Source organism: Xenopus laevis, chromosome 6L, assembly GCF_017654675.1.
Source record: "Xenopus laevis strain J_2021 chromosome 6L, Xenopus_laevis_v10.1, whole genome shotgun sequence".
NCBI classification, from domain to species: Eukaryota; Metazoa; Chordata; class Amphibia; order Anura; family Pipidae; genus Xenopus; species Xenopus laevis.
The window spans coordinates 100,167,097-100,184,222 of NC_054381.1; the positions used below are offsets into that span (position 1 = coordinate 100,167,097).

A 17,126-nucleotide genomic window follows, 5' to 3' on the forward strand; every position below is an offset into this window, starting at 1 on the left:
GATTTAACCAGTTTTTATTTTTATACTAAACAATTTACGGGGAGGCCATCTCCCATAGACTCCATTATAAGCAAATAATTCAAATTTTTAAGAATGATTTCCCTTTTCTCTGTCATAATAAAACAGTACCTTCTTCATGACCAAAACTAAGCTATAATTAATCCTTATTGGAAGCAAAACAATCCTATTGGGTTTATTTCATGTTTTTTTCATGATTTTTTTTGTAGATTTATGGTATTGAGATCCAAATTACAGAAACATCCCTTATCCAGAAAGCCCCAGGTCCCAAGCATTCTGGATAACAGGTCCCATAAGCGTACATAATAAAGAACCCCACCCATTTGTTTCTGTTTTGTCAGATGACATTTTGCAGTGTTTCTAACATTCTTTTCACCTACCTGTGCCTAATTGTTCTAGTGAATATCAATTTGCTTAGTACTGTACTGACTATAAGTTGGGTCAAAATCCCATCCTTTCTGCTACTGTGCCCTAGTGCTAGAAAGGTTATGTTGTTTGACAGCAAAAGGCCATTGACTTCATTGGTGTAGGATGAGCACACTAGTGATGCCAAAGAATATGCCATATGACAAATACAGGAACAGAGATGTTGGTGAAACTAGATATAACATACAATATTTTACTCCAGTTGTTTTTAATCTTTATCATGTGTGCATCTATGTCTACAAAGACAAACACATATATACTAATACAGTTATGGGATGCTTTATCCTGAAACCCAATAGCCAGAGAGCTCAGAATTACAGGCAGACCATCTCCCCTAGACTCAGGCCCGGATGTGCATAGGCCCGGGCCTAGGGCGGCAAAAAATAGGGGCAGCATGCCGCCCAGCCGCATTATGAGGACGTTCGCATCCCCGTTCAACTACACCAGCTGCGCCGGTGTTTTTTCGCTGGCGCTCTGGGAAGGTGGGCGCTAGGATCGCGCGGCCGCCTGGTCGGACCGCGCGGCTTAGGCGTGGTTGGAAAAGAAATCCGGCGCTGCCTAGACTGCATTTTAATCAAATAATTCAAAATTTTAACATATTTCTTTTTTCTCTGTAGTAATAAAAAAGTACCTTGTACTTGATCCCAACTAAAATATAATTAATCCTTATTGGAATGCAAAAACCCTGTTGGCTTTATTGCATGTTTAAATAATTTTTTTGTATACTTAAGGTATGGAGAGTATTGAAAGATCCCTTAACCGGAAAAAAAAGTCCCAAGCATTCTGGATAACATGCCCCATACCTGTATGTGTATTAACTTTGCTTACCCACTGCTGGATTATGATTATTTTGAATGGTAATACAGGTATGGGACCTGTTGTCCAGAATGCTCGGGACTTGGGGTGTTCTGAATAATACCTTAAGTCTACTAGAAAATCATGTAAACGTTAAATAAACCCAATAGGTTGCCATTGCTTCTAATAAGGATTAATTATATCTTAGTTTGGATCAAGTATAAGCTACTCATTTATTATTACAAAGAAAAGGGAAATCATTTTTTAAATTTTGATAAAATGGAGTCTATAGGAGACAGCCTTTCCGTAATTTGGAGCTTTATGGATAGCGGGTTTCCCGATAACGGATCCTATACTTACAAGAATGAACGAAATGTTCACAATTAGGAATGCACAAGGGCCTGGGTAAGGTCACTTGCATCTTCAGCCTTGGGCCTGCGGCTGCCTCACATTGATGATAGATTGAATTGGTTTAGGTCCTGGCAGCAGAACAATGGCATATAACCAAATTGGTCAGTCAGACTTTTTGCATTTCCAATTGGTCAGTCAGAATGCAAGTGGGTTTTATTTCCTCTGCTTGCCCCTCCCATACACGTAAATATCATTATCTCTAATCCGTTGGTTTCCAGCTGTCCCACCCTAAATATTGGTGGGAAAAGTTTTCATTTATGTATTATCTAAAGTGCAAACCACACATCTAAATGTACCGTTATTGTATTATTGGATAGCTACAGGTTGTTTCATCACTAAATGAACATTTATTTACAATTTACCCTGGGAGAGAAAAGTTTAGAGCACTGGTTAGATTTCATGCCTGATTCCATGAAACTCATCCAAACTGCCTTATCTGACATCATATCAAGCTTCTGGCATGTTAATGATTTCCAATCTGAAAAAAACAGTGTCTGTACAGGCAAGTTTATGGCTTCTACAAAATGTATGGTTAATAGAACATTGAAACAGGCTAAAAAGGATTCTTTTTTTTTGGTACAGGTATGGGATGCGTTATCCAGAAAGCGCCACATTAAGGAAAGGCTGTCTCCCATAGACTTCATTTTATTCAAATAATTCATATTTTAAAAAAAAATGTGTTTATTATCCCAGCTAAGATATAATTAATCTTTATCTGAGGCAAATCAAGCCTATTTGGTTTATTTAATGTTTATATGATTTACAAGTAGACTTAAAGTGGCAGTAACACCAAAAAATGAAAGTGTTTTAAAGTAATGAAAATATAATGTACAGTACTGTTGCGCTGCACTGTTTAAACTGATTGCTTCATGTCCCATACCTGTAGTGGAAAGCCATTTTCAGTAGTCATAGTTTACTTGTGAGGACCATGAAATCTTTCTTCTGGATAATAGGTACCTTACCTGTACTAACAGCAAACATCCTTGGGTCTTTGTCCAACTCCTGCTATAGCACTAGGGGACAATTAGAGGACCAGGGATGGTTGCTGTTAGGTCATCTGCCTGAGCCTATTCAGGAACCTGACTATTTGGAATCAGACACAATTACCTGGTGATATTCGAGGTGGTACTGTGCACTTCTGATGTTAAATATCCATTGTAACTATACAGTCTTTTTGCATTTACAGAAAAAGCTGAGGACCAAGGAGCTGTCCCAACTCTTTCATTCATACAATCTGTATGATCACAAGGTAAGAAAAGTCCACCAGTTGTATTTTTTTTAAAGTTGTTGTCAAAGGGGTTGATTGTTTGGCTTTATATAATATGGATATTGGACAGTGGAGTTTAACAGAATCAAGTGGGTTGGTACAGTGCATAAGACCAAGGCAACACTAGTTATTTATCCTATTGTGGCTTTGAACAAGTAAGTTACCCAATATGAGTATGAGTATTCATCACTTGGAGCTGTCTTATAGTGACTTAATGATACACAAGCATTTTTCCATTTGACTAGGAATGAATGAGTATCTCAAGTCAGGGGGTACTTTAGAAATGTTAGAAGGTAACTCTAACAAATGGGTTGGAGTTATTTCAAACAGTTTGAATTAATCTTAGTTTTTTTGTAAAAACAAAGTTGACCAAACTCCCTTCCACAAATTGAGCTCATTTATCAATAACGTCGAGAAAACTCAACTTTATCTTATTTTCGCTGCAAAAACGCAACCATTTCAGATTGTGGGACAAAAACCTAGACTTTTTGGGATTATCCAGTGCAGATCACGAGGTCAAAAAACAACTTCAGGGACATCTGCCATTGACTTCTACATGACCTTGATAGGGTTGAGATGGAGTATTTTGGGATTTGATTTTTTAGCAGCTTTGGGGTATGATAAATCTCTAAAAATTGAAGTATTCATTTTTCAATGAAAAATTAGCATTTTTCCCCTTTGACCAGAAATCTTTTTAATAAAGTTTAATGAATGGGCCTCTTATTGTACAAGTAGTGTTTGTTATCAAACAATGGCATACAGTTCTTTTTAATTCAATTTCCTATTAAATGTATGAACGAACCATGCACATTTTGATACCTGTCTTTTCTCTATATGATTCTGTGTAGTACAGGGTTTCATTCCTGTGCATATGGAAATTCCATTATTCTTTTATTAGTGCTTTTAATGGAATGTGGCCATTTGCTGCTCCTGCTGCCTCCTATATTCATATCCTTTGTGGCATTATATCAAAGTATCTTCAAATGATTTTGGCTTCACTTGTTAAGACTTACACACTCCTTTACAAATTAGTCATTAGGCAATGTGCATTTGAATGTGACTGCAAAGATCTCTCCCTTTTGATGTTTGTTTAAGAGCCTTTTAATAAATTATAACTTATCTGCCATGTGGAGGCTTTTTACAGCTGCCAAAAAGTATTCTCCTGCTCTGTTTTATTGCACACATGGTGTGTGCCTCTGAGTACTTGCAGGTGAGCTAGGAAATGGCACTGAAAGGTCAATTGTATTTCTGGATTGACTTTTTCTCCTTTTTTTGATTTGCTCATTAGCTGAAAAGTTGGGTTGGGTTGACAATTATTTGAGACTATTTTCCAAGAGTTTTATGTAGCTTATTGGTTATAATTTGGGGAGTTGGAGCAATGGACTGAACACTTGCATAACAGTAATGAATGCATTTGACTGTAAAAGAAATGTTTTTTGTTCAAGGAGGATAGGTATAGGATTTGAGGAATGCTTGAGTCATATAGGCTTAAAATGATTTTAGGCACAGGGTTTAAAAATATTTAATTGAGGGACAATTGCGGAGTTAATCACAAACAGGCAAGAGCAGAAGGAGAGCTTAACATAAATAACAACTGATGAGGATATAGTGAAACTGAACAGAAGAGTTGAGCAGTTGGTGACCGAAGGCTAAACGCATGGGAGATTTTCATCAGATGTAGTGGCTCAGATTTTATTTGATCTTGCCATGTAGGATACTACGAAATCTGATCCTACTATAGTTAGAATTTGACGCATGCACGGGTCCAATATAAAGGATCTGTGCCTGACCCGAACCTGCTGACCCCTGACCCGCACCCAGCACACAACACATCCACCCTACCAAGAACCGTTAACCCAACGCAGACCCAGAAAATTTCCTGCATCATGGGGGAGGGGGGGACCAGTTCCGAAACTTAGTTTGGGTTACCCGCAGACTGTTTGCATGTTCAAGGAGACTGGGATTTTCTGCCTGAAACCTGACTGTTTTGTAGTTATTCTGAAGGTACCCGACCCAATGCTAGAAAATTTGGAGCAAAAAAAGTTGAATGGCGTAGTTTGTTTCTGCATCTACATTCGACATTCAATGTATTTCAATAGGAAAAGTTGGTCAGACACTATGAGATTTAGGTTTTTTTTACTAAGCTCCGAATACCCGAAAATCCGAAAAATTCTTGATTTTTTGTGTTATAATAGGCTTAAAAAAAATCACGAATTTTTCAGAATTTATTAAACCCCGAGGGCTAAAAAGCCTGAATATAAAAACACGGCATCTCAAACCTGTCGAGGTTGCATAAAAGTGAATGGGAACAGTCCCATTGATTTTTGGTTTCGGGCAATTTCACAATGAGCTTTCGGGTGAAAACTGCGAAAAATTATGAGTTTTTGGGGAAAAATCACGAAAAAATTGTGAAAATCTGAGCTTTTACCGCAAAGGTAATTTTTGGGAAAATGTAATAATAAAAAAGCGTTAAAAACCAGGTTTGATCGGAGTTTGTAGCAGCCAATATTGAGATAAATTCGGACCTTAATAAATAACCTCCTAAATCTCGTTGGATGGAGATGCAGAATGCAGACTTTGCATCAGACAGTCGTGTTGTATCAGTCCCATTACATTTTGACCCATGACATGTAGGATTTGTTTTGTCGATCCAACACCATCCTACTAGATCTCCCGTTGGTTTAGCCCTAATGGCTGGGGCAGTTGCATATAACAGACAAGGTCGGGTGGAAAAGACACATCTAAAAAAAAAAAATCTCTGTTTTGTTTGAGTGGGTAAAAAAATCCTTCCTAATTCCAAAAGGGCTATTATTCCCAGGTTCAACCCACATTTCCCCAAAGACCAAAGGAAAGGCGTTAAAAGCAGCAACACATAGAGCAAGGGCATCAGTACAGAGTCTTGTGGAAATAATGCAAATAATAATCGATTATTAGTGTTGTGTTCATTTTATAAAATCAGTCTTCAATGAGCTATCTTACCACTATCGTATCTTATACTATATCCATAGTCCCTTTTATATTGTTTTGGTGAAAAGTCGTCCTATGGTAAATATTGTGGTTAAATTGTTTACTAATGAGTAGTGACAGACCTCTAGAGGCCATTTTAAACTGAGCACTTTAGGATGTCTTCCTTTTACTAGCAGTGTGTATTTAAATCTGTTAGAAATTCTTAAAATGTTTAAAGGGAATTTATTATCAAAAATTTAAAATGGCAACTTTAAAGCGAAGCCTCTGATGCACTAAACTAAAGCATTAATATGCTATCAGCCATTAATTAATCATTATTGTTTACCCAAGGGAATGTGTAGCAGCTAGTGACCACATTATAAACCTGCATGCAAATGTACAGGGCATTCTGTGGGTGTATAATATTAATGCCTTTCAGATTTACAGGGCAGGTGCTTATGGCTGGCTGTGCAATAGGTCAGGAGCAAGGCCTGTAGTGCCCATCTGACTTACAGGCTGACTTATTCTAACCACATTACTGACTATGACGTGTGCCAGAATTCGGACCTTTAGAGAGGTATACAGTAAGGTATATAGCTAGGGTAAAAATCTTCCCTTTTAAAGCCTGGACTGTCTGCCCGCTTTAAATGCAGTGTGAAATATCTGATTAAATGGAAGCATTCATTCATCTGCGTGTTGTTTTATTTCACATTTGGGATCTCATGCATTTTTACAGCTGGCTCCCATGAGAAGTCTAGATAAGTGCAGATAAGGATATAAATTGGTTGGACATCCAAAGAATTGATCTTCCACTCCTCCAATAAAATTCATATTTCATGCTTCCTCTGCCGACATCTAATACATTCTGAGGGGCATCTGGATTTTGGAAACTGCAATGAAACTTGCTTATATCTACTTCCCTGCATGATTTTACAGTCTTTGCAAAACCTGGTTTTCATTAGGATCTAAATGCTCCCAGTTAGATTAGTATGTTAAATTATTGTTCATTTTATGAGCAGAGAAATAAGTGCAAGAGTGTTATAAACACAAGTGGAGCCATTAATTCTCTGCATGTTTTCCAATACAAGCTTCTTCTATCCTTCTGTTTTTTTATTTCCTACTATCTCATGTGACATGTCTTATTACTTTGGTCCAGATTTGTCAAAGCCGAGTTGTATTTCTTTCTCTACAGTGTTTCATTTCCTGGTATTTGTCAAAAGTTGATGCAAAAGAAATCAGCATTTACAAGAAAAAAAACTCCCATATTTCCAGTAACTCATCAGGCAAAAATATTGACATGCCCTAAACATATTCTTGAACATGAAACCCTTAAAGTACAGTATATCAATATGTGGCATATTACAGCTATGGGACCTGTTATCCAGAATGCTCAGGACCCAGGTGTTTCTGGATAACGGATCTTTCAGTAAATTTAGATCTTCATAGCTTAAGTCTACTAGAGAATCGTAAACATGAAATAAACCCAATAGGCTGGGGTTGCTTCCAATAAGTATTAATTATATTTTAGTTTGGATCAAGTACAGTGTGCTGTTTTATTTTTACAGAGAATAAGGAAATCATTTTGAAAAATTTGGATTATTTTTGATAGACTGGAGGCTATGGGAAATGGCCTTTCCGTAATTCATGGCATTCTGGAAACCTGGTTTCCGGATAACAGATCCTATACCTGTATTTCTTTAACAATTATCTAGATGTCCATTGTTGTTCCTTCCGAGTACTGCTCCTATTTGCTAAATTAACAATTTTATGCTTAAGCATTGAATAAACCACTTCCATAAATCTCTGAATATAAACTCAGAATATTGTAAATTTACATTTGCCCAAAATATGTCAACTTTTTACACTCTCTTTAGTGATGAGCGAATTTATTCACCAGTCGTGAATTTGCGGCAAATTGCTGTGATTCACGAAACTGCCACGAAAATTCGCAAATTTTTCGCTGTTTTGCGGGAAATACACTAATTTTTCGGCAAAACGCCCCAAATTCTTTCATCACTATCTCTCTTGTGTTGTTACATTATGGCTAATATTCAATTACATAAGAAAACACATCCCAGATTTTATCTCCTGAAGGCCACATTGTTGTTTATAGGAAAGCTCTCCCTTGAATACTTACATTTAAAGCCAGGCAGGGAAATAAAGCCTACTAAGTATCAATTATGTCTGCCTCCATTGCTTGTGTTTTGGGTGACATAAAAACCAAAAGTTTGTTGTCACCCTGAATTTTATATATATATATATATATATATATATATATATATATATATATATATATATATATATATATATATAGTGAATAAAGTACCCCCTCTTGTAAAATATAAGGATATTATTAGTTACCGAGGAGTTTCATGACCATATAAAAACACGAGGCCGAAGGCCGAGTGTTTTTATACAGGTCATGGAACTCCGAGGTAACTTCTAATATCCTCATATTTTACAACTGGGGGTACTTTATTTATTATAATACACAAATTTTAGTGAGTCATGTGACAGAAATTACATCACTACTCACCGTTTATAACTGATGACATCACTACTCACCGTTTATAAGGATATAATTTACAGGATATTCATGGCTTTTGTGTATTATATATATATATATATATATATATATATACACACATATATATATATATATATATATATATATATATATACATATACATATATATATATATGTAAATACACACACACACACATATATATATATATATATATATATATATATATAAATTGATGCTATTCACAAACATGTCATGTAATTAAGCAGAAATGATAGTCAATACATTTACAATTGTAATAACATTTTTTTCTTGTCATAGCTGATATATTCTTTAAGTGTTTGCAGCAATTCCAGCTTTGCAGACCTTAGGTATTTTTAGGTTTTTATTAAGTGAAAATTTTCTACCCACACCTTCTGTAGCTCTTCAACTGGCTTGGATTGCATTTTTCTCTGACCCTATGGTGAAGCTTTTCCCAGAGGCGCAGGATAGGGATTAGAACTGGTGATTGTTCCACCCAGTCCATGCAAGAATCCATTGGCTTCCTGTTTCTTCCACAAATAGCTTTTGCACATATGGCCCAGCTGTGTGGTGAAATAGAAGAGGGATTGGCATGATGATGAAAAAGCTTTCTAATTTTTAGTGATTAAGGCCCTTAAGACAAAAATATCTCCACTTTGTAGGTTTCACACAAGCTTAGTAGCTAAGAGGCCTATTTATCAAAGGTCGGATTTGAGAGGTTTTTGAAACCACGACTAAACTCCCTTTTGCTAAAACCATGAATTAAAATAACTATAAAATAATAATAAATAATACTAAATGACATGTATTAAAAAATCTGAATAAAAAAAAGTATGCATGAAAAATAATGTACTAAAAAAATACGAATACCTCTAAAACCTCTAAAAATTCGAGTTTTTCGGGCAATTCCTAGCGGGAAAAAAAATACGAAAACCTCTGAATTTATTTAAAACAGTCCAATAGGATCAGCACAGCACCCATTGACTTCTATAGGAAGTATGGTTCAACAAGATCTAAATCTATAAATGTAAATACATTTTTGCTCATGCAAGTACCGTTTCTGGTTACTCCTGATCAAGTTGGCAGCTTGTAGGTCCCATTCCTCTTTGGAGCATGGCAAGATTAGGAGGAACTAATGTAACTTATCAGGCCTGAGGCAGACAGGTCTGCACCTGTTTTATGATTCTCCAAGGGCCAAATGAATGGATTATCCCATTTTGATCAACCATGTGAGTGACCAAATGGGGAATGATGCATGCTTTTTACTGTATGTCCAGCTGTAGATATGAGGGTATTGCATATAAACCAGATTTTAGGAAGAGAGAATTACTCATGTGAATATGTGGATTTATAGGAAGATATAAACCAAGAATACAGTAAGTGCTTGCCATTTTACTCAGCTAGAAATATATCCATCAGTTAAAATCGTATTTTATACCTGTGTGTTACTTGCTCAGCTTTCTAGACCGGGGATGTCTCTGCCTTGTTACTTGACAACAGCTGGAGGGCATCTCTTGAATTGACCCCCAACTCTCCAATTTAACAGTGATGTGTTTGCCAATCCAGTTTCAGCCTATGGCAGCCTTACATCTCATCATCTTTGGATAAAATGAATATCAGTGATCATTTTGTTAGGGTAATAACCAGGGCCGGATTTACCCTCCTTGCCCCCCTAGGCCCAGCTACTGTGCCGCCCCCCCCCCCCGCACGCATTTTCTGGATGTGAATCTTTTTCCAATCAGGACATTTATGCAAAAGTGGATCAGATGGATCAACTAGCAGTTAGGCTTGTTTGAGATATATCTATATATATTCTCTATATATAGACACCTTTTTATACATAGATGCAGAGAGAGATGTGTCCCTTGTTTTGATAAGTTTGTCAATTGTGCTACAGTGGGCAGCCGCAGCATCAGTTAAATATTTATTATAAAATAAAAAAGTCAAATCTTGGCAGCATCATAATCTTTGTAGTTCCTATTTCTCAGCAGACATTATCCCTTATAATACATGAGTGATACTCTGAGTTCCCTGTGTAACTCAGCCTGCAGCCTTGTGCCTTTATATGGTCACAGAACAACCCCTCAGTGACTCCTAATATCCTTATCATTTACAGTAGGGGGTACATTATCCCTTATAATACATGAGTGATACTCCGAGTTCCCTGTATAACTTAGCCTGCAGCCTTGTGCCTTTATATGGTTACTGGACCCCTCAGTGACTTCTAATATCCTTATCATTTACAGTAGGGGGTACATTATCCCTTATAATACATGATGATACTCCGAGTTCCCTGTATAACTCAGCCTGCAGCCTTGTGCCTTTATATGGTCACAGAACAACCCCGTCAGTAACTTCTAATATCCTTATCATTTACAGTAGGGGGTACATTATCCCTTATAATACATGAGTGATACTCCGAGTTCCCTGTATAACTTAGCCTGCAGCCTTGTGCCTTTATATGGTTACTGGACCCCTCAGTGACTTCTAATATCCTTATCATTTACAGTAGGGGGTACATTATCCCTTATAATACATGATGATACTCCGAGTTCCCTGTATAACTCAGCCTGCAGCCTTGTGCCTTTATATGGTCACAGAACAACCCCGTCAGTAACTTCTAATATCCTTATCATTTACAGTAGGGGGTACATTATCCATTATAATACATAAGTGATACTCAGAGTTCCCTGTATAACTCAGCCTGCAGCCTTGTGTCTTTATATGGCCATAGAACCCCTCAGTGACTTCTAATATCCTTATCATTTACAGTAGGGGGTACATTATCCCTTATAATACAAGAACTGAAATGGTTTTCATTTTGTAGGAAGCAGGAAAGGGACATAAAAAAATCTGTAACAGGTTTAGAAGTTAGAACACTTGTGATTCTGCACCTCCAGCAAATCTGCAAGTTGACTATGACATATTTCTCTACATGGCCGATATACAGCAGATCTGCAGGGGAAATATTAAATGTACATACCAGGAACAGATCACCTTGCTGGGACACACGCAGCACAGCAGAGGCAGCAGCAGCACGAGCACAGAGAGGAGTGGGAGGGGGCGGAGCCACAGCGGGAGATAGGCTGGAGGAGCGGTCCTAAAGCCAGCCGGATCTATCAGGAGCAGCCGACTTACACAAAATGTTAGGGGGCGTCTTCTTGCCGCCCCTAACATCTTGCCGCCTTAGGCCCGGACCTAGGGGGCCTTTCCCTAAATCCGGGCCTGGTAATAACAGCATTGATGTGCTCATGTTGTCTGCAGAGCTCTTTGAAAATAACAATAGAAGCATGCCCTGATTAGATTAGGAAACAAAAATGAGTCATTTGTTTTAATTACTTGGAAATGTAATTACTTGCAGGATGGTCATATAGATGTGGGGAATAGAAGAAGCTCCATTGTTGGAAGCTAATAGGGAAGACAAATGTTCAGAGAAAAATGTATCTCTAGCGGATGTCCAGATAATGCCGCTGTAAATCATTGGCTCTTTGGATATTTGTATTTGTTGAGATGGCTCGTGTAGAAATTCAGTGGAAAAAAAGTAGCACGTCTCTGTAAATCACACAGTTCTACTCATCCAGTCCTCAGACTCCCCAGGGCTTTCCATTTGCTGCATCATGCTTAATTAAAGGCAGCCATTCCAATGTACACAGCCACCAATACAGAACACTCTCTTACAAAGCCCAGGCCAGCTGTATGAATTATATATATAAAACAACCCTCTTTAGTGTGCCTGTGTCCTTTATGTTTTTAACTGCCGTCTATGTAATGTGTTATATAATTTACACTTTCTTTTATAGAAAAGTGGTGCTTTTGCACTTATAATAATGATGTGCTCTGTGTTTTTTTTTTTTTTTTCAACAAATGTATAGATTTGTAAATTTTCTCCATTTGACTCCTGCCAAGGGTAAACAGTATTTACACTCATATTATGCAGCATTTATCATTGAAATGAGTCTATATTGCTTCTTTGCAGTCAGTAGAGGCATTTGCTAAGTAGCTTGAAAGAGACATTTTATGCATTAATAAAGAAACTGCCTTGTTAGGGGAAAATAAAGGCACTGCTGATTCCTCTGAAGCTTAGATAACAATGTAATGTGTCACTTTATTGATCTTTTCACTTGGACTAAAACACATAGAAAGCTTGTTCCAAACTAACATCATGAAGATGACTCCCAGAATGCACAACTGTACTTTATGTAATTGCCTGCCATAGACAGGACTGCAAGAAAATGTCTTATGTGGACACAGTTTTAGTCAGGCCCGGATTTGTGGAAAGGCCACAAGGGCTCGGAGCGGCAGAAATGTATGGGCGACATGTTGCCCAGCTGCAATGGGGGCACGTGGGAGATTTTAGCTCGTTAAAGCTCCTGTGCACCAATACTAGGGTAAAACACCTGCCAAGCCCGGGGCCGGAATTACAAATTTACCGGCAATGTAGCTGCCGGTAAATTTGTAATACCCCTAACAAAAGTCCATGCCCCCAATCCGCTCAAAACTTACCTTTTTCTCTGACTTCTGGCCATTGCGTGCAGTGACTCCACTCCCTTTTAAATCATGGCCCGCCCCTTTTATGTCACAGTCCGCCACTTTTATTTTTCCGTTTTTGCCCCCACCACCTTCTGGTGGAAATTTTATGAAAAGTGGGCAACCCTAGCCTATACCCATGCTCTGAACCCAATGAGATAAGACTTGCACATGCCTGTGCTCACATATAAAGGGGGGGAGGTGGTAAAGTGGGGTGATGAGGTCCCGGCCTAGGGGTGCCCTGTGTAGAAATCCAGCCCTGGTTTAAGTGTTGTGGGGAGCTTAGTGTAATAGGCTATAGGTATTAGTAGGGGGTGTGAAGAGATAAATGTTGGTTGGATTTAGATGTGATGGGAGCACACTTGAAGTGAGGGGCAAAATAGTTTAAGAGGAAGACTCCCTTCTCTCTAAGAAGTCCATACTTCCCATGTTGAGTAGCAGCACCGCTTTTCAGAATTTTGTGTATCTTGGACTTGTACCTAGCACCCATTATTCCTGTGGACCAACCCATCCCTGTACAAAAAAGTACAGGAATGAAATTCGTTATCCAGAAAGCTCTGAATTACGAAAGGTCATCTCCTATTGACTCTATTTTACCCAGATAATTAAAATTTTTAAAAATGATCTTTTTCACTGTTGTGCCTCTACTGATAACATGTTTGTTCTGGCCTCTGATTGGTGTATTCCACATTTTGTTGGAATCATTTAGAGACAAATCACCAGAAAAAGGCAATGCCTAAGGTACAGTGAGTGACACGATTGTAGTTGCCTCTGTCACAGTCAGTAGGAGTTAATTGTCGGTATAGCCTAAAGGTCTCTTTAACAGTACAGACGCACAAATAGATCAGATTTAAATCATGAACCATTGATTGCTCTAATAATCTAATAGATTTGCTGAGTCCATGGAATCAGGCTAAAGATATGATCCTGCTGCAAAGTCCATACCTGCAGGGACTGATGGAGTACTCTTGTCATTTTAAGAGAGATTCTGTTTATTATTAGTTATTAGTTGTTTTCAACTAAGTATAGATGTTTACACTGATTTTTGTCATTGCCACCTGAAAACATGGGATAATTTATAAAATATCAAGCGTGTTAAGTGTATTTGGCCTCAGAGCTGGATGTCTATATAACCCTTTTCATAGTGTACTTTCAACCTTATCTGCCGAATACTGGGAAAAATTGCATTTACCAGAAATCCACTACAACACATAACATTGTCTTATCAATCCAGTAGCTGCAAGATGATTATTTTTATTTATAATAGGATAAACGGCCGAGGGAGGCAGCTGCAGACTTTACAGGGCCATCGATAAATCCTGTTTATTATGTAATCTGATGTTCCCGTTTGTAATTTTTCACACATTTGCAAATCCAGTCTCGAACATTGGCTTATCAGGCTTCTACTTGTATTCTCTTTTGTCGCTCCTCGGAGCTTCATTCCCCATAGAATTCTGAAGCTGTGTGTTTCTTGTCAGAGGTAAAACAGATGGATGGCCTGAGATGTTGAATTGTTACAGGAGATACTTTAACTTGATTTCTATATGAGATGCCGTTTCCCCCCCCTTCTTGTTGCTGAGCCCCTGCTGTTCTGTCCCAGAGTGGCTGAGAGTTCCCTTCAGGCCTCACCTTCTGTCTCTGACAAGGTCATGATCTCTTAACCTTTCTTCCTTTATCAAAATCTGCATCTAGAATTTCAGAAACTGGCTTTGGATTATTTATTTAAAATGTTCCCATAGTATAGTTATGAAATAAATGTAAGCTCCAGTGCTTCAATTTATAGTTTTTTTTTCTATTTGAACAATTATACATTAAATAATACTCTTTATTAAGATTTAGAGACTGCAATATGCCTGTTGAACATTCAAGGACTAAATAGATGCTTCTTTGTTATTTCTCCTTAATACAATTTGTGACAAATGGAATCCATCCCTGCTGGCTGGTCGGCTTTAAACTGCTGGGTTTAGAGTTCAGATTTTAGAAGGGTTTGGAATGTTTATGAAATTTTAGCGACTTCATTTAAAGTCTTTGCTGAAAGTTCCCTCAGATCGTAAACAATTAGGATGAGAGTGTGAAGAAGGATTTCTCCCTACCAGTTCTCACTATTTGCTCTGTTAAATATGTAACAACATATTTATGTTTAATGCTCATTTTTATAATGCTTGCCACTTACGGAAATATATAGATATACATCTTTTCCCTGACGAAGGATCTCTTGCTTTATTGATTTGTTATAGCTTAAAAAAAGAAATCTGTGCTATAGATCAATTTGTAGTTTCCCTTTAAAGGGGTGGATCCCCTATAAGTTAACTTAATTCTTCTTTGGACTCTCTTCATCTTTCAAATGGGGGTCACTGACCCCCCATCTAAAAACAAATGTTCTGTAAGGCTACACATTTGTTGTTATTGCTACTTTATTTTACTAATCGTTCTTCTTCAGGCCTCTCCCTTTCACATTCCAGTCTCTTATATAAATCAATGCATTGTTGCTTGGGTAATTAGGACCCTAGCAACTAGATGGCTAGGCTTTTACTGTTTCTGTCTAGATTTTAACTAAAGTTAACTAGAAAGTGTGAGAGATGAACTTGAACCTGAATTACTGACAACATCACATTGTTACAAAGTATATTACATTGGCATATGAATAACTGTAGCCATATCTTCCATAAATTACATCTTATTTAAAGACAGTGACTGTTTTTGGGCTCTTTTGGCCTAAAATGTGACATGACTTCATTTTTGTCCTTTGATAAATACTGGCATGAAACTACAATGAAATGATGCCCTCAAATACAATACTATTCCAAATGGTTGACTTTAATAAAGAGTAACTTAAAAGCAAGGTATATATTTTGAAGTAATGAACAAATGGGCAGCACAGTTGTTCAGTTGGTAGTATTCCCACACCCCAAAAACATATGGGCAAGTTAATAGGATCCTGGGCAGGGAATAGGATCCCTGATTGTGTGTGATTGCAAGATCCACTGGGGCAGGGACTGATATGAATGTTGTATAGTCTTTATAAAGCACTAAATAAATTTGTAAGCTCTTTATGAATTTCAGATAATTATCATAAAATAACAATGTAGAAGTCAGCAGGTGCCAGGTCAGAATTGAGCTCTAGTGATATACTTCAGAATTAAGCAGAAACAGTGAAGTTTTGATAGGTGCTGTGGAAGATTATATTTAGGAGGTGGGAGTGGCCAGTATTAGGTTTTGCCGCCGAAAGCACGAACTTCTGGAACCGGAGATAGAATTGATGGAATCGCCCCTTGGCCCCCTCACCCTTACTCTGATATGTACAGTATAAGTGGTAATACCAAAGACAATGGTACAAGGCCTCCTGGCCACACATGACCTGAGGGTGAGGACATGCCTTCAGATTTTAAAAAGCAACGCCTTGCATCCTCCTACAGTAAAAGGTGCTGAGAGTTTCAACAACCCAAGAATTGGGAAGTCATACTATGTTATAAACAATGGGGTCCCAGGCCTCACTCCTGACCAAGACTGACCAAGCTCAATATACGAGATACTAAACTGTACATCAGCAAATGTGACCCATCTTTAGATCTGAACATTACATTTCTGAAGATTTTATTTTTTTAAATAAGTTCTTTAGTAGGGTTGAGGTTTAAAAAAATTGTGCCTCCACCTGTGTACGTGGCCTGCATCCCAAATTCATAATTGCATTTTAGTGAGTTGAGTCAGGAGTGGCAATGGCTGTAGTGCCGAAGATCAGGGGTTTTGAAAATAAAATGTCAGTTTCCCTTTAAAACTCAAATCCCTTGCAAATTGAGAACTCGCTAGCAGCTCCTTTGGGGCTTCCATCTTCCCATGCTTTTGATAGTAAATGATAATAAGCGAGACCTTTATGTTGCAAAAGGAAGATTTGAATGATGTCAGTGGGCTGAACTGCACACATGCTGCATTTAAACATATATGTGCTACAGGACAGCTGTCCCGGCATACAACTTGGCTATTTTTCATGGGCCGTAGGGGAGGCCTTGATTTCCATAGGTTATAACCTTTTCTTTGTGCTGTTGGATGGCATGTTCATTCTGCCACCATTGTCAGGCACACTGCTTGTTAAAGATGTCAGCTGTATTGTCCTGAATTTATGTGCGGCTGATAATTGACAAATAGCAGCATGCCTGCCTTCTCCCCAGCTGTATGAAAAGAAAGGGGTGAAA

At 37.9% G+C, this 17,126-nt stretch overlaps 1 pseudogene; it reads left to right on the forward strand.

Moving 5' to 3' along the window:
* The window catches only part of LOC108718534, a 544,081-nt pseudogene that overhangs the window by 399,179 nt on the left and 127,776 nt on the right, over positions 1-17,126 (forward strand).